The 19897-nt window shown below is 34.9% G+C and overlaps 1 long non-coding RNA gene across 1 annotated transcript; it reads right to left on the bottom strand.

The window, feature by feature from the left end:
• Positions 1-1611: 1611 nt before the first annotated feature.
• On the bottom strand, positions 1612-15512 carry LOC145801342 (uncharacterized). Its single transcript, XR_014342688.1, has 3 exons — positions 7891-15512; positions 3777-3884; positions 1612-1770 (listed from the first exon to the last, which is right to left on the bottom strand). It is a non-coding gene; the product is annotated as an uncharacterized LOC145801342 (long non-coding RNA).
• Between the last annotated feature and the right edge of the window lie 4385 nt (positions 15513-19897).

Genomic DNA, 19897 nt, shown 5'->3' with positions numbered 1-19897 from the left:
TCACAAACATCTTTCGAAATTCAAACACCTTAAAATAACCAAACACCTTGAAACATTACAATCTACTATCAGACACCTTGAATGTTTTGGACTCATGACTCATATCCAATTATACTATCACTTTGTCAATAGTTTTTGTTTCTTTTGTCTTTTTGATTTTGAATTTTGAACTTTTGGTGGGTGAGTTTCGTAGCCAAATCTACCAGTAACTCCGCAAAATATTTCGGTGTTTTGGATTTTGTGAGTTCTCTATGTATCAAGACCATCATGGTATCCAATTGTACAATCACTTTGTCAAATTTTTTTTTTTTTTTTTTTTTCCCTTTAGTGTATCTAGAGACTCTTGAGCTTTGGGTGTTGAACCATACTATATTTGTTATCACCTAAAGTTTGGTTAGCTGATAATAGTGTAATCTTTGAAGTAATTGAATAAAAAATTATTGCCAACGAGTTCTTCAATGGAATTTTTGGAACATTGTAACATCAAAATAGTGGTGCAAAGTACCTTGATTGTGTTCGTACTTTAATTTTAAAGATATACCCATTCCTAATATTCTTATGATTTTTCTGAGGTTGTAAAAACTATTCTTCTTTGATAAATTATCTCTTTCTTGTCTATCACTTGATAATATTTGTTGATTAACTCTTATCTGATTGTAACAAGATTTTTATTTGTAAGAATTTTAGCTCTTAATGTTAAAATCACTTAAATTCTCATTATTACTATTCTTTGTTAAATTTTGTAATTTAAGTAAACAAACCCAAAAAAAAAAAAAAGCTCTAACTGCTCTCCTATGCAACAATAAAATTATCAAAATTGATTGTTGAAAAATATTTTTCATATCATTAATAATCGTTAATTGACTTAATAATTTATTTACAAAAAATTTAATTATTAATATTACATAAAAAAAAATTAATTATTAGTATTGCATACGAACAATCACAGACATCTTTCGAAATTCAAACACCTTCAAACACCAAACACCTTAAAATAACCAAACACCTTGAAACATCATAATCTATTATCAGACACCTTGAATGTTTTGGACTCATGACTCATCCAATTATACTATTGTCAATATTTTTTTATTTCTTTTGTCTTTTTGATTTTGAATTTCAAACTTTTGATGGGTGGGTTTCGTAGTGAAATCAAATCAACTTCGCAGAATCCAGAATGCCGTTGGACTTATCGCTCATAATCAATTATACTATTCGTCAAAAAAAAAAATTCTAACTGCTCTCCTAAGCAATAATAAAATTATCAAAATTATTTGTTGAAAAATATTTCTCATATCATTAAAAATCGTTAATTGACTTAATAATTTATTTACAAAAAAAATTAATTATTAATATTAAATTAAAATATTCAGATGTATCATAGAATCAGATAGAATATTATAGAAAAAAAATTAACTCAAATTTTATTCACATTCTTTTTACATTTTTCCTTCTCTTTTTTAAATTCTTGTCCAAATTTATAATGTAAACCCAAAATATTTAAATATCACCTAATGTGAAAGAGTTGTGTCACTATTAAATTTTAATTTTTTTTCGCAGATTATTGGTTACAACAGGGAAAGAAAATACTCCTCCACCAACAAAAAGAGATGGACAATATCAATGGTATGAACTTGTATGTCAATTTCGATGAACAAATAAAAAAAATGTTCATGGTTTGTTACAGCTACTAATCAAAGGATTTATCACAGATGCAATTTCTAAACGTCGTGCTTGATCGAAGAAACAATCAATATGCCAGATTTACACCTGAACAACAAAAACAATATATTGAAAATATTTCAAATAATAGGAAAAGAAAACGCAAAGGTCTAAACACATTTGACAACACAACTTACTCTTTGGAAAGGCATGACGAGACAACTCCAACGAATGGTAAACACACAAAATTATTATTGACATCTTTTACTATATAGACTTGATTCTAATGCCTATAATTTGTTTAATATATACAAAAAACAGGTGATGCATCATTGCAAATTGTTTCCTCTCTGACACATGAATTGCATGAATTACGTAAAATGACACCTTATACCTTTTGTATAGCTAAAAGGTTTGAATATGAACCTCCGAGCTTTTGTTGCTATAAAGGAGAAGTAGTGCTTGCAAGCCCCGAAGTTCTAGAATGTCTAAGAACCTTGTTCACTTCTCAAACTATAGAGGCTGTTGAATTTCATAGACATATTCGAGCATATAATAGCATTTTTGCATTCACATCATTTGACGTGAAGTTAGACAAGGAATTGGCAAATTCTAGACGAGGTGTTTATACATTTCGTGCACAAGGTCAAATATACCATGATTTGCCATCTTTGATTCCATCTGATAAGGATCCTTGTTATTTCCAGTTGTACTTCTATGATACAGATAATGAACTTCAGAATAGAATGAGTAAACTAAACGATGCACCACTTTGTAAGGTGGTTGTTGGTAAACTAATTGAGATACTTTTAGAAAATCCTTATGCTCAGTTTTTGCGTACACTAGAACATGATCCACTAGATACTTTTCAAATCCATATAAGTACAAATGTGAAGTTGGATCAAAGGGTTTACAACTCACCATCAACTGATCGGGTAGCTGCAATTTGGATTGAAGGAAATAACCTAAATTTACCTCATGAACATGATATTATAGTTCACTCAAATTCGGGGCATAAGCATATGGTTGTTACGATCCATTGCAATACCCATTAATATTTCCTAGGGGAGAGGTTGGATGACATCAAAATATCCTTAAAAGAAATAGAGCTGGAGTAGATATGGTGTCATTAACATGCAACAAAATTCAAATATGCATTCATTTACATCAGCTAAAGACATTTTTAGACAAGAACAAGAAGGTACTTACTTTTTCTAATGAAATCATTTTTTATTTTTATTATTTTATATTTTATTGTTTTTTGTTTTTCATTTTTTTGGATTTTTATGAACGGGATGCTGAAAGACTAATAAGAAAATTAATAGAAAGGATAAGTCATGGAATAGCAAGGTATAGCCAAGCTTGTGTTTCGTTGAACAATTATATATTTTTCAAAGTTATTTTTCGTAATTATTTCGTGAAACCTACCATTATTGTTTTGAACAGTCCAAGAATCAAAATAAAAATGAGATATTTGATGAGATTTTCAAAAAATATTTGAACATTCCAATTCACTCTACATCTATGATGAGATTGTCATGAAAAGCAACCATCTTTACATCCTAAATTTTGCTAATATGTAAATACTTTTCTCATTAAAAATACTAAAATGTTCAGGTAAGCATTTAATATTAGTTACTTTTTTATACACTAAATGGTTATTTGATTTTTATATTTCTTGCATTTGTATAAATAGTTTGCAATGAATAGACAAGAAAAGATGCATGTTCTGGATTGTTTGAATTTTTTGTGCCTATTTAGTTGTGATTTCATTATATATTTTTCATATATACTATTATAATGTCTCCTTTTTCTTATTGTAAATTTAATGTTTGGTGTAGATGTTGATGGTAATGGCAGAAAGAATGTATCGTGTTGGCAATACTGCTGTTATAAACTATAAGTACGAGATGACAACCACTCAATCATCCTACTAGTTGGGTGACTATTGCAGCAATTTGTTGTCGACATGTATATAAAACTTGAGAATACAAGGTTGGACTTTTATTGAAAGAAACAATCAAAAATAAGGGCTGAACTTTACCAAGAGATTGTAGATAATGTATTATCTGGTGAGAATAGGGGAAGAAAAGTGGGAAAAAGAATAGTATTACCTGCATCCTTTGTGCATATTTTTATCACAATGACTTGTAATCCTGATTGGAAAGAGATTAGGGATTCATTAAAGGAAGGACAAGTAGCACAAGGTAGACCTGATTTAACTGCAAGAGTTTTTAGAGCAAAGTTACAAGACCTACAACAGTAACTATTTAAGAAGCATATTTTTGGAAAAGTAGTAGCACATGTTCACGTTATTGAGTTTCAAAAGAGAGGCCTATCCCATGCACACATGTTAATCATCTTCACGACAAATTGCAAGATTACAAATCCAGATGATTATGACAAAAATTTTTGTGCTGAAATGCCAGATCCAAACAAGTTTCCTAATTTATATGAAAAGGTTGCTAAACATACGATGCATGGGCCTTGTGGAGTTTTAAATCAAAAAAATCCTTGTATGCACGAAGGTAAATGAAAAAATCGTTGTCCTGCTTTTTTTTACCAAAAACAATGCAAGGCAAAGATAGTTATCCAATTTATAAGAGGAATGAAGAAAGTTTTACTGTTAATGTGCGGAATGCTATTTTGGATAATAGATGGGTGGTACCTTATAATCCTTATCTTTTGAGGCGATATAACTACCATATTAATGTTGAGATATGCTCAGGGGTGAAAACAGTTAGGTATCTTTATAAATACATTTATAAGGGTCACGACAAGATTGCAGTCAACATTAGTCAGAATGAAGGAGATATCATTATTGATGAAATACAACAATTCCAAGATGCTCGGTGGGTATCCGCACAAGAAGCCATATGGACGATATTTGAATTTGATCTAAATGAAATATACCCAGCAGTTATAAATTTGCAACTACATTTGCCAAATACTTAATTTATCTCCTATTGGGAAGTGGGAGATGGAGAAAGACAACTACATGTCACATTATTTGAACCGGTTGAGAAAATTATTGGATGTCCAGCAACTGAATTCATAGTATCCAAAGACAAGGCAAGTCTACCAAATGCATAAACAGTGTCACATTAGTAACATACCTACATAGCAAAGTAAATAATTTAATTTAAAACTATACTATTGTTATTGTTGTTGCAAGAAGGTAAGAATAACAAATTTTATAACACGTTAAAACTTGCTTCTGGACATACATACATATTTATCACAAGGCTATACAAGATGAATGATAAGGATCGCATATCTGGGAAGATTGTAGCAGAAGAAGTACAAATGGCGAAGATCAATATGAAATGGAAAATACAAATACAACAAATTTTCAAAATCCCTCAAAGAGGATCAAACTAGACAAGGAATGAATTTTGTAAAATATTTTTATCTTTCAATTTCCTTTACTTAATTTATTTCAAAATTATAATATAAATATTACAATATTAGTTGAATGTTTTATTTCTTCACCTTAAATGATAATAGCATTATAATGCTAGTTGGGTGTTTTATTTGTTCATCTTTTAATTACAAAATGGTATCTAGATACATACACATAACAAAAATGAAACAACTTAGTGAATTATATATTTAATGGTAATAAGTCTAACCATATGATATGGACTACAATTATTTTATGTGATTGTTTCAACCTACTTTCTAAATTTTGGTACTTAAAAAACAGAAATATAAATGTCCCCCATACGTACAAATTCATACATTATTTTCTTGATAAATTGACAAAAAAAAATCGACATATGAAGGACATTGAGTCTATAGCGATCCCGATTTTGACCCGACACTTGTGGTAGTCTGAACTCAGGTTTATGATATCTGAATGTTGTTCATTGTCATTTTCCCTTTATTCCTCCTTAAATTTGGTTATTTGGACATGTTGAGTGTATTCGGAACAGGTTGGTTGCTTGATTTTTAAATCTTAGGTTGCCTAGATTTTTGGTCCTCCGCTCTCGAGTTAGATTTGCAAACTCTCAGTACTTTGCACGTCTGCAAAAGCACTGGGAGAGTGTTTTATACGCTCGAATGGGTGGGTGCTCAAGCGGCATTTATTACGCTCGAGCAGTTTGTCTGTTGTCTGCAAAAGTACTAGACGTGTGTATTTTGCGCTCGAGCAAGTCACTTTTGCGCTCGAGCGAAACAACTTTTTGTGTCTGACGCTCGAGTGGACTGTGCGTATATCAGATCGCAAAAATGACTTTTACATCACTTTTTCAGATCCTTTCTTCCAAAAACCCTAAGTTGAGACCCTCTCTCTCTAAAACACACACTCTCTCTCTCTCTCTCTACATTTTCACCTAGTTCTAGTAATTTCTCAACCCATTCACCTTTGTTAAAAAGAGTGAGCACCTCAAGATCTCCACTTTGATCCGAATAGACTTTGGTTTTGGCATCCTTGAAGTGTCATCCTTGCTTGGCTCGTCTTCTCTCCTTGAGGTAGGGACTCTCTACACCTTAATATGAGTTTTAACTTGATTATAGGTTATTGCGTGAAAATGGTGAGGTTTAAGGGTGTTTTGAGCAAACCTAGGGTTTGGGTTCAAGTTGAAAAGAGAGGTTTCTATGTGGGTGCTGTATAAATGATTATGAGATTTGGATATGAGATTATCTTGTGTTAAAATAGTTGATTTTGGCCTTTGGGTTAATATTGGAAAAATGGAGAGCTTTGCCCTAAAATGTCTAGAATAATTATTTTGTATAAATAATAAAATTGGCATGGAAAATGTGAAATTGGAAGGATGTATACATGAATGGTGTTATTGGATTTGTTTAATCAATCACCTATGAAAATTTGATAATTTATCTATTACAGAGCTTGTATATCTGCTTAGAAATATCTACTTTGAGCTATCGGTAGAGGATAGTCATGATTGTTGTAGACATCGCATGTGGATTAGGCAAATTGAAACTAATCCCTTAACCATTATCATTGAATATGATTATGAATGATATACATTGTATAAGTATGATATTTGAGAGGAGAAATGGGATGTACTCCATGTTTTGAGAAGAAGAAAAGGGATGGACTCCATTGAACTAAGTTGGCATGTGTGTTCAGGGTGAAAGTCTCAAAAACCATTCGTATACATGGGTGCTAATTCCCGCAGACGAATTTTCGTAAAATGGCAAATAGAAGTGAATGTATTTGTATGATGATTTTATCTGATGGAAACTTGTGAGGTGTAACCTCTGTTGATGGGTTAAATGTAGTAGATGTATCTATTGAACCAAAATGAATGAATTGAGATGCCAGTTTGGCATAACATGATTATGGAAAGTGTTACATAGATTTTGTCATAGGACAATGAACATGTGCATTATACTTATATCTTGTTAATTCTTATATATTGTGTTAGTATGTTTCTACTGGACTTTGGCTCACCCTACTTGGGAACCATTTTCAGGTGTTGGAGACATGCCTCCACCGAGACAATAGTTTGGGGAGACTTGGAGCAAAAACTTCCTTTTGTTTTATTTACTTTGTATAGCCAAGGGCTACGTTGTATTGAGTTAGACTCATCGTTTTGCTATAACCAAGCAATGTCATGGAAAGATGTAAGCCCGTAGAGCATTTATCTTGTTGGTTATTAACTGGTAGTACATGCTATAAATTCATAATGAACATTAATGAATGTATACTGCATGTGTTATCTTTTGTAATACGAACTTTGATGAATGAAAACATATTATTTCTATTAATATTCTATTTTAAGGATTGGATTTATTGTAATAATTTGGGGGCGTTATAGAGTCTGATTACACTCCTAATCCGACTTATCAAATTTCAACCAAACAATATTCATCCTTTCAAACATAAACATTAAACATTAACAAAAAAAATAACAAAATGGTTCAAAAAATAAAACTAATATAAAACCTACAAACCAAAAACAAAAACATAAACATAAATATAAGAAAATACCACGTGCAACGCACGTGCACATCCACTAATAATAAAAAAATAGTGAAAATTTAGTTTATGAATAACATTATTCGTATCTCTATTATTTATTAACTATGTTTTATTATTGAGTTTTGTAATTCTATACTTATTAAAACCTCAAATAATTTTTCAAACACAAAATCGACCACAATAAATAATGATGGCCATAAGATTTGTTACTGAAGAGACCGAATCACTTATATTGCTCATAAATTATTCAAAAGAGAAACAAAATGTAGTACACTCACATTTCATATGGGTTTTTTGGTTATGTCTAGTATATATTTGAATGAGCACCAATACAGCAACAATGAGTCCCACCAAGTTATTAGAGACACACAGAGATGCAACTGGAGACGAGATTTGATTGCTGCATGGTTTGACACAGTCCACATTAGTCTTGCAATTGCATTCGGCAAAAACACAATCACTGCTCTGTCCACCTATGGTTTCCAACACCCAAAAAAGAAAAAAATTGAAACAACTCATTAGAAAACCTAAAATACTAGTAACTAAAAATTACAAAATCAACCCAGAATCGCATAAGCTCTCACAATCGTATTGTGTGATCTTTAAACTTATGAGAACTTTACTCTTTTAATAAGAATAATATTAGGCATCAAGAAAAAAAATATGATAAAATATTTCATGAAAATTTTCAATCTTTTGATTAGTGTATGGTATCTAAAGGTGGAGAATTTTCATCAAATTTTTTATGATTTTTATTTTTATTTTTTATGATGTCTAATATTACTCTTTTAATAATAAAACTAGAAATGTGTGTGTGTGAGAGAGAGAGAGAGGGGTTACAAATGGGTTGAGCGAAGAGGACAAGAGAGAGAATGAGAATAGAAGCCAATTGAAGCTTTATTGAAGCCATTATTGTCTTAGCAATGAGATTATGAAATTATGAACAAAATGATTAGGGACATTAGCTTATTTATAGTGATAGCAATGCAAAATTTTTGCTGCTTCAAATCCCATAAAATCCTCCACCTTTTGATATAGGTATGAAATTATGAAAATTCAAAAATTAATATAATGGATTTGCATTTCTTTTTTAGTGCCTTTGGTTGCTATCATAATTTTGAGATGGCAAATCAAAATTCTAATTGATTTGCAATTTTTGCTCCTTTGAATGTTCCCATACGTAGATGGTGGATACATGAAATTGATTCTCTTTCAAAAGTAATATTTATTTATTAATAGGGTAAATTTCAAATACACTCTCTGAGGTTTACTTAAAGTACAATTGGCCCCTATAGTTTGAAAAATTACGAAAACCCCTTATTAAAAAAAAATTATTTAACAGAATTAATTAAAAAAATTCATAATTGATCTCCTATACAATAATAAAATTACCTATATTATTAACTGAAACATATTTATAACATCATTAAAACTATTAATTGACTTGATGATTTATTAATAAAAAGATAATTTGTTATGAAATTAGAAATCTCAGGGAGTGAAATGTAATTTCCAGAATCACTTAAGGCGATTTGTATTTTAATCAAACCTCAAGAGGGTGTATTTGTAATTTACCTTTATTATAATACTAGCAGAGCACGTGTGCCACACTAGAGTTGAAAATATATATATATATATATATTATTTATTAAATTGATGTAAGTGTAAATAAAATGTATAAAATTCTTTTTTTTATTGACTTTCATAACTAAAATATTACTTTTTGTCAGTTTTACATAACAAGAATAAGTAATTGATTTAAACTGAAAATAAATTAAAAGATTAAAAATTAAAATTAATAAAATTAAAATTTTAGTATTTACTTTTTTACAAGAGTCAAACCTCGAAATTTTTGTTTTATAATTTTTCCAAAATGTTTTGTAGGACCTTATATTTTGACCTTATATTTTCAAAATGCACCGATTGTAATCTTTTTGCATTAGACGAGTATCTCTACATATATATATATAGGAAAATGAGATTTTTAATGAAAAAATCCTTATGAAACTTAAAATGCTAATACTATTTCTTGTAGAATTCTTATTTTTTAAATAATTAAAAAATATTCTATTAGCTAGTTTTTATTGAATCATTTAAAAAAAATAGTAATTAATCCATTTATATCCTTGATTTATGACTTTCAAATGAAAAGTATACTAATCCATTTCAAAATTTAAATTCGAAATGGATAAGTGATTTTCAAAATATTTTAGAGATAAAAGATCAGTTTGACTCTAATTCAAATTCCTTCACCAGATTTATATCCTACCCAAGATATTTCTCTCTCTCTCACACACACACACACACAAAAGAAAATTGAACTTATAAATCTCAAAACCCAACTTTCATGACAATATGAAATTTGGCAAAAATATTGGAGAATCATGCAGAGGAATTAAACAGATGATTTGACCAATTATGCAAGATTTTTGATATCTTATATGAAAAGAAATAGATGTTTGAAATCTCATATTATATTTTTTTTTCTCTCTTTTTTCTTTTGTAAATTTTTTCCTTTATTTTTAGTTTTAGTTTATTTGGTGTATTTATTTATTTATTTATTGCTTCATACTCTAAGGTCTCGTTTGGTAAGTGATGGTTTTAGCCTAAAAGTCAAAAAGTCATCCAAAAAAAAAAAAAACTAAAAAACCTACAATTTTTATCCTATAAACCTATGCACAGTGATAGTGTACTAAGCAGCAGTGTACTAGGCAACAGTGTCTGGATGCCTATTTGTCTAGGTAGCAACCTACAATATGAGTTGATATTTACAAATATATTATATTGTTTAATATGTTTTCAAATATATTATATTGTTTTATAGGTACTAGGCACCAACCATGCAGCCTTGGTATCAGTCTGCCGTCTGTAGCATTTCTGTCAAATACCCACTTTTAATTATTTATATTATTTTTTTCACATCTTTTTGTAAAAAGTCAAAAGGTTTATCTCAAACATACTAAATTTTTTTTTACATCATATTTTAGAGAAAAAGCCAAAAAATTACTAAAAAACCTTATTCCCAAACGCGGCCTTAGTTAGTTGTTGAAATTATATTAATGTCATAGATGCGATTAAGCCTAAAAAATCTATTGTTCATTTTTTAAAAATTTTACAAGTACAATGTGTAGGAAAAAAGTAGCAGTGGCAACGAAGGGCTAAAAACCAATACAAAGAGTGATGTTTTGCGATACAATTGGAGTTCACACATTTTTTTTTTTTTTTTGAGAAAAATTTTACCAATCAAGAAGAGTATTTGGAGCACATTTATGAGTTTGAAAGAAGTTTTTGTTCAATTCCATTTATTTTTCGTTATATTTTTTTTCAATTATATTAATTTAAGTGTTCCATTTGTTTTAATATATAAGGAGGACGATCGATTTAAATCTGTGGTGATGTGGTTTGAAAATACTCCGGAATCCAGTCAGACGTCTTTGATCCCGTGATTGCTACCTGAAAAAATGATGAACACTCCAGTCTGGGGCCCACCTTCTGATTTATGGAAACTCCGCCCATAGTTGGGCCCTCATTTACGCCGTATGATCCGCAACATACTCGAATGTAAAAGTAAGCTTATTCGGCCGAGGCGGGCCACAGTTAGTCGGCTAGTAAGAGCCGACTTGCATTTAGCTCCAAATTGTAGCTTTTATATTCGGCCACCACAATTGCCCCCCAAACATCCGAGTATAGATTACGATGATTGGCATGTTTGGTTGACTTGCTTTCAAGCCAGCCAAATCCTTAAAAGTTAGAAATACGACAGTTGCACTCCTTTCGGTACTGATTCGTCAAAACAGACGCCATATCGCAATCATTTCAACTTCCCGCCCCTTCGCTTCTGACAATCATTTAATGTTCGATTTGAAAACTGTTCTTCTGTGTATTTTTTAGCTTAATAGACTTGCGACTTCTTCTGGCATTCTTTTCATCGACCTTCTTTGCGACCTCTATGATTCTGCCTTCTACTGTTCATCTTCTCCTTTAACCTGCAAGTTCCCCTCTCTCTTGTCTTTCAGTTCTCATTCCAGTCTGTAACATGCCCAGGGGGTACCCGCGTGCATTAAACAGTTCGGACTCCCGAGATCTCTTTGATCTACTCTCACGAGTGCAATGTGAAACGTAGATGAGAGTCCAGATTTGGCAACTTTTAGTGAAAATCCATTTTATTGCAATTTTGTCAAAAATGGACCGCGTCATCAGATTTCAGAGTCGCCACCTAATATTTTGGAAAATTAAGAAACCCATGACTCGGTGCCAAGGCCACTGTTCGTCGTAACCAAGGATGCTTGGCTCGGAACCTTAGATATGAGAGGGGAAGGTCAATAATGAGCACCCCCGCTCACCCGATCAAACGATCGGCCTCTACTAAACCATGATATGAATTTTATTTTCTTTATATGTTCACGTTCTAATTATTTAGTAAATCCTAAAATTTACTATGTGAAGCATACAAGGTATAGACTAGTTTGCTCAAATTGGAACAATTCAATTTCATGTATGTTTGTCGAAAAGGGTTTGATTTGCCACTTGACAAAGTGGACTTAAAGTTTGTGATTTTGCCACTACAAAGTGGGCTTAAAACGTACAATCGTTGAATCATTCCAATTCAAGCAATAAGCCTTCATCCACAGGCATTCAAACAGTTTATCATTTAAGCAATTAGCCTCATGGTAGGATGCTAAACATAATAAGAAAATTATGTACAAGTGCGATACTAAAGCATAAAAACTCACAGATTTACTGACGTCCCTCGAACAGCTACAAAACAAAGTTAGTAAAATATGCATGATCTTATATACAGAATTCTAATGCAATTCACTCATGAGATGCAACTAAAGATTCGGCTTCTAAGATATGGCATGTGAATTATCTCAAGAACATGAGGTAGAGCATAAAATCACAGAAGAATTGATTAAATCCACACATGTAAATTTAGCCGAATCTTAATGCATGAAACATAGATGCAAAGCATAGATATGCATGGCATGTCAGATATATATATATATATATATGTACAGTTAGGGAAAGCGATTTAAAGAATGGGATAGAAAGAAGCGGGGTGGCGGGATTATTACAATCATTTTAAATATTACAAATCCGAGGGAGAGAGAGGAGGGAATAATAAAATAAAATAAAATCTCACAAAACACTCAAAATAAAAATAAAATAATAAAGTTTAAAAATAAAGTTTTAAACTTACTGATAAGTCCCATGTATCAAGTTCAAAATCTAACTAATCCCAAAATAAAATACTTGCACCAATTAGTCCAATACATTTTTAATTGTTACCCCAAAATCTTTTTTTTTTTTTTTAATTTACAGACACTGTTCACATCTTACTACCGTAGGACTTCCGTCAAATGGTCGCTGGAGACTCGTCGGAATGTTCAACATCGCCGGGAAGTCGCCGGAGTATCACCGGGAAGTCACCGGAAGTTCGCGGGAGTGTTAAGAACGTTAATGGAAGTCGCCGGAATGTTCAGAACGTTCACTGGACGTTAAAAACATCACTGGAGACTCACCGGAATGTCTAGAATATTGCCGGAAAAAAAAAATAAATGGATAAATTATAGCAAAAAAAACATAGCAAAATATGCTAAATATTGATAAACTAAAAGGAAAAAAAATGAAACGACAAAAAAAGCAACAATGGGGAAAACATATGTTATTTTTCAATTTTTGTAAGGTTCAAACAAATAATCTCTAAATAGTGATCAAACTGAAAAGTAAGTTTTGAAACTGTAAAATGTTACAGTTTTAAAACAAAAATCTATTAAGCATTTATCCTTATTAATCAAACTGAAAAACATGTTATGAAACTGTAAAATTTTACAGTTTTATACCATAATTCATTCCAGCACCAAAAAAATTTGAAACTGCAAAATTTTAAAGTTTTCACTACCTATAACTAAAACTCGAAAACTACTTGTTCAGAATTCGAAAATTTTCTCCATTAGAACAGAAAAACAGAAGTGTATAGCAGAGAAAAAAAAAAAGAGATCGAAGGAGAAAGGCGCATGTAAAGAGAGGATTGTACTCCGGCAACTATTTTTTGTTTAGATCTAGCCAAATCTGATGTAGATCTACTCAGATCTGATGTAGATCTGAGTAAATCTACATCAGATCTAAGTACATCCACTCATATTCTTCGTCAGAAGTATATCATCTTCTTCGTCGAAAATATATTATCTTCGTCGTCGGTGAGAGTGAAGTCATGAGTTGATTTCGATGGTTGGCGGTTATCAGTGAACCCCGATCAATAGAGAAAGACATGATCACCGGTCGTCGTCCATGACAAAAACGATGAGAGAAAAATGCAGAAAAAAAAAACGAGAGAGGAAGGGAAGCAAAAAACAGAGAAAGAGAGGAAAGGAATTTTGGATGTACTCAAAAAGTTATGAAATTAAATGGTGTCCACATGTTCCCATGAGACCTGTGGGTAACTTCCCCTAAAATAAATCAGCCCATGATTGACCCATTCAAAACCACTATCCAATAACCCAAAGAGTTGAATTTCTTTCCAGGTGAACCTGCACATGATGAACCACACAGTCCCACAATCTACCATCTTGGGCAGAACAACAACACACCAGGTGGTTTCAACATAGGAAATGCAGTCCTATACTCAAGTCCCTTCCACCCATTAACAGGCTTTGTTGCTTCAGGAAGCAACTTCACAGCCGTGTCTGCAGTCGATAAAAATGCTTCATTTTCATCAAGGCAGGACCAATATTCTCTTCTATGCGAAGAACAAAGTATCTGCTACTATCAATTACAGGCTCCACTGGATGTGGCTCTCCATCTCTCAGGAACGCCAGAGCATACAATTCACCTGTTATCTTATCTTCAAGTCTGTGCGCATGGTCTCCCTCTCCAAGCCGAGAGAGAGAGAGAGAGAAAGATAACCCGTGCATGTGTGTATGCATGTATCTGGGTGTGTGTTGGGTCTCTCTTCCCCCTTTCTCTCACCTTTCTCTCCCTAAGCCGAGAGAGAGAGATAGATGGGTTTGCATGTGTGGTGTCTCTATGTGTGTGTGCTGCCGTGTGTAGTGAGAGGGAAGAGATCAGTGCATGAGTGTATGTATTTTGCTTCAAAGAAATGCTCTCCCCCTCCCACCCGAGAGAGAGCCTAGGTTGTTGTGGCTGTGTTGTTGCCAACTAGAGAGAGAGTCAGTCCGTTGGTCATGAGATGGGTTCATGCATGATAGAGAGAGCTTGGTGTATCAGTCTGTGTGTGTGTATGAGTATGGCAGTGTGTGTGCATGTGGGTGTGAAGGTGTGTATCTTCATGTGTGTGGTGTGCTCAGATCAAGGGGGGTGTGAGTGTGCTGTGTGTGTGTGTGTTGGGTGTGTATCCATGAAAGAGAGGAATGTTAGAGAGAGAAGAGAGAGATCAATCGGTGTCCCCCATGTTTTCCTCCTCCAACCGAGACCCAGAGAGAGGGAGAGGTGCCTCCTCTGTGTGTTTTTGTGTGATAGCCAAGAGAGAGGTTTGTCCGAGAGGCCAAGAAGACGATCCAAGGTGGGTTCGTTCTTCCCCCTCAATCGGTCTGCCCGTGCCTTTTCAATGCCGTCCCCTGGATCAGTCTTGTGGCCTCCGTCCCTATGGTGGGTGTGTGAATCATGTCTTGTGTGTGCATGGTCTCCTCCCTCTCTCTCTAAACCCGTGTGTATATATGGTGTGTGAGAGTGATCAGTCTATGATAGCCGTGTGTTGTGTAGCCAATGCGTGTGGTGTGTTGTGTATGCATCTGGAGAGAGCCGAGAGGAAGGAGGGGTTGTCTCCCTTGAGTGGTGTTTGGGTCTCCTCTTTTAGAGAGAGAGAGAGGCCCTGTATGCATGTGTGTGTTCTTTTTTTTATTTCAGATCCCAGGCCCCATTGCCCATGTGCCCTCTTTAATCATACACTCACCTTTCTCTCCCATCTTCTCACATGCTCTTTTTTTATATTATTCACCCACGAAAGAGAGGCCCCAACTGCATGTGTGTTCATCCTTTTTTGAAATTCTATCTCACCCACCCCAATCAAAACGATAAAAATCTCCCGGCCTCTTTCTTCCACCATCCACCGAAAGCCATAATAATATTCTCTATCCTTTCTTTCTCTTCTCTCCAAAAATACCCCCTTGATCACACTCTAACTTTTCTTTTCTTTTCTTTTTTTTTTGTTCTTTTTTCATTATTTTCTTATTATTATTATTATTATTATTATTATTTTTATTTTTATTTTATTATGTTCTATTTATCAACATAGCTAAAATGTACTAATTTATATAACACCACCTAAAAATATACACACACACATAAAATTATAAAATACCATAAATTAGTAATTTGGCCAAAATGGGTAAGGTTTGGAATTAAAGTTTTAATTTGATTTTTCTGCTAAGAAATTCATAAAATAGTATTTTTCAATTTTCATCAGCGGGTGGTCAAAACAAAGTGCCCAAGTCTTAAGGCTGGTCAAAATGGGGTGTCTACACAGTCTCTTGCTTGTTTTGGTTTTATTTAGTATATGTTTGGTTCATATTCCGTCTTCAATGGTGAGACATTTGAAAGCCCTCATGTCAGACGATCGAGTCTCAGCCTTCCGTCATCCTTTTTTGATTCCAGACGATGTACACCTGTCTCTTGTTACGGACAGTGTGTTGGATATGGAATGGGCTGATACAAATACCATTATTTTCCCTCTTTTGTTCATCGCTGAGGGTGGAGTCCGATTTCCCCTCCATCCCTTTCTTAGGTCAGTCTTACGTTATTGGGGTCTTATTTCTTCTCAACCTAATGTGAATTTCTACCGCATAATCATAGGAATAGTAGAGTTGAATAGGCGGTTAGGACTTAACTTAGAAATCCCAGCTATTCGGCATTGTTATATCATGGTGAAGTCATCCGATCAGTAGGGCCGTTATTTTCTGAGAGCTAAAGACATTGATCATCACTTGGTGACCATGCTTGCCAGCTCACGAAAGAGGGTTGATGACGTCATGGTTGCCGTTAAAGGTAAATGGGAATTTGGCGAAGGAGATGATCGCCAAGACCCAGTGCTGAGGCAAAAATGGGAGCCAGGTGGTCGACTAGATTGTTATAATATTATTTCTATAAACTGTGAATTTGGCGTAATTCTTGTTCTAATCCATGGTTGTCATGCAGGTAACGATTTAAAAAGAGCATTGACGTCAACAGATGAAGCCATCCTTGCGCAAGTAAAGACTGCTCTTAATTACAAAGGTCGCACCCAACTTTCAAGGGCAAGGGCGCGCAGCCCATCTTCTGCTGAGATACGACCCTACCTATGCCACTTTCTCGGCTGCTAACCATATCCCAGTGCCGAGAGGCGAACAACATCTGACGGCACTTATATTCCCTAGTTTCAAAAGCCTAAGGGATATTGGTGTTGCCGGTTCTGACGCCGACGAACCTATTGCCGAAGACGCACAGTCCAATGATCATGCAGAACCTGAATTGAATTGGCTTTAGAGCGTATCAATCCGGACGATCAAGCCGACCTACCATCTACCTCTGGCCTAGTGGATCTCTCAGCTCCAGAGGATGACATTTTCATTGGTTTAGAAAATCTTCCTGGGGCCGAATCTGAAGCCGAATAGATAAGCGGAGAATCCTTTGCTCAATTTGCTAGGAGGTGTAATGCTGAGAAGATGATGGCAATGAGTTAGGTTGGCGATTCTGGGATGAGCCAGGTCACTCCAACACACCAAGTTCCCAGAGAATAAACGGTCGTCGAAATGGTAGTGGCCGAATATGTTACAGAGGAGCCTCAACAAATCGTAGAAGTCCATCATATGGGGCAAAAACAGCAAGCCGAGATCGGTCCCAACATAATTAAAGCGCCGGCGGATAAATGGCAAAGAATTGAGATGCCGTCTTCCACTAATGAGGTATCTGAGCCATTTGTCATCCAACCACGGATGAAAGTTGCTTCGGTTCTCTCCAGTGGATCGGCCATCAAAGATCCGGTTGTGGCTTTGAGTGTGGCTTCGGCTCTCTTTCTCTCTCCCAGCTGATAGGACCGTCTTCCACACTAAATCGGATGTAGTCTCTATTGCACTGGCAGCACAGCCGACCATATTGGTAAGTTTCGATCCCTTGGATTGTATAAATTATTTTTTGTGCCAACTAATAAAACCTGGTTTATTATTTTCGTCAGGCGGCGGAGAGAATTGCTGAGATCGGCCGTCATCATTACGACGCCGTAGAGAGACTCGGCGTCCTTAAGGGCCAGCTTGAAGTTGAAAAGGAGAAGGTCGTGGCTGCAATCGTCGATTTGGTGTGGCAACGGCTAAGGCGGAAGAAGAGAGGAGGAGGGTTGTTGCTGCAGAGAAAAAAGTTCAACAAGCCGATCAGTTACGTAGGGATGTTGAAGAGTGAGCGAACTTGTTGGACGGCTCCCTTAAATCGGCACAAGAAGAAATCTCTCGGCTCAAGGCCGATCTTGAAGCTGAAAAGAAGGCAAGGGAGGTCACTGAGGCAGACATGGCCAAAGCTTTTGATGCCGGCCATCTGAAGGCCAAGGAGATGTACGCTGATGAAGTCTTGAAGTTTGAAAATCGAGGCTTTAAGTACGGATGGCTAAAAGCTTTGGCGGCCGCTAAGGTGACTCTCAATGAGTCGATTCCTTATGAACAACTGGAGGTCGAACTGCTGGAATTGGATCAAGAGGATTTAGACGTTTGATCGGCAGTTTTGTAATGAACAGTCATTATTGGTTTTTGTTAGCTTTGTTTTGCAAGCTTTTCTTAGTTTTTGTTAGAACTTTTTTTTTTTTTTAGTTGTAGGTCATTTTCATGTATAAAATGGTTGTACTCAATACAGTTTGTTAATGAAAATGTCCATTTTGTTAATGAATGAAAATCATTATTGGTAATGAGAATTTCGTTAATGAATGAAAATCATTAATTATTGTAAAACAGGAATGTGCTACATCAATTGAGATCATAGTCTTGACATCATAATTCGGAAAAATGCTTGATGATAAGCCGAATATATTCATGAATCTTATTGATAATGAGGATTTTGTTAATGATTGGAAATCATTAATTATTATAAAACAAGAATGTGCTATATCGATTGAGATCATAATCTTGACATCATAATTCGGCAAAATGCTTGAAGATAAGTCGAATATATTCATGAATCTACCCTTGTCCCAGCTGAATGCTGAACATGACCGCCGAATATATGGACTAAACGTTCATGGGATCAGATGGGACATTATCTTTGCTCGGCATAGGGCTTGAGAATGAGCTGAATAGATTCATAAATCTGCCCTTCCCCCAACTGATTGCGGAACATAACCGCCGAATATACGAACTAAACGTTCATGGGATCAGCTAGGACATTATCTTTGCTCGGCATAGTGCTTGAAATGAGCCGAATAGATTCATAAATCTGCCCTTGCCCCAGCTAATCGCTGAACATGACCGCCGAATATACGGACTATAACGTTTATGGGATCAACTGGGACATTATCTTTATTCGACACTGCTTGAGGATGAGCCGAATAGATTCATAAATCTGCCATTATCCCAGCTGATCGCTGAATGTACAGACTAAGCATTCATGGGATCAGATGGGACATTATTTTTATTCCGCACAATGCTTGAGGCGGTCACTTCGTAAATGCTGTGTCCGTAATTTATAAGCGGTGAGAGAACAAGCGCGCGTGGGGGCCTGTATTGACGTTAAACATGTTCTGCTCAAATGCAGCAGAGTGCGAGAGGGAAAAGAGTATTGCGTCGTTCTGAGTTGACTCACATATCAAGAAAAGTATTCTTTAACAGTAGGGGGAGGGCAGGACACTTGCTGAACTAGATTTAGAAATAAACCGAGGAGCTAGTGATGAACCCATCCGAACAGGTAATAAGACGTTAGAGGAGCATGAGAGGCGTCGCTCCCCCTGTAGACGAAGCAGGTCTCCAAGGGAAAGGCATCAATGAAGGAGCTCCAGGACTAAGAATGTATGTGCCCTACCGCGAAACGAAACCAATAGGTCACCTTGCCCGTTGAGTTTTTTAGTTTTTGTTGGGAATAAACCGATCACCAAAGTGAACTCGATTATCCGTGATCCAAACGTGGTGGTAGAGTTCACTCAATAAATTTTTTCGCCCGAAGTCCAACAATCGATGATCGGTCGGCCTGATTACGAAATTTTTCGAGATGGCGTCCATGGAGTGGTGAAAGGACTTTACACTTCCTATGAGATCGGCATGCGCCTTCGTGCCGCGCGAAAGGAGATCGAATAAAAAGATGGTCACATTCGGGAGT

The sequence above is a fragment of the Camellia sinensis genome, chromosome 10 (genome assembly GCF_055761805.1).
Source record: "Camellia sinensis isolate YWXY chromosome 10, ASM5576180v1, whole genome shotgun sequence".
NCBI classification, from domain to species: Eukaryota; Viridiplantae; Streptophyta; class Magnoliopsida; order Ericales; family Theaceae; genus Camellia; species Camellia sinensis.
Note: the sequence above shows the minus strand (reverse complement) of the source record. Positions and strands in the feature narration are given on the sequence as shown.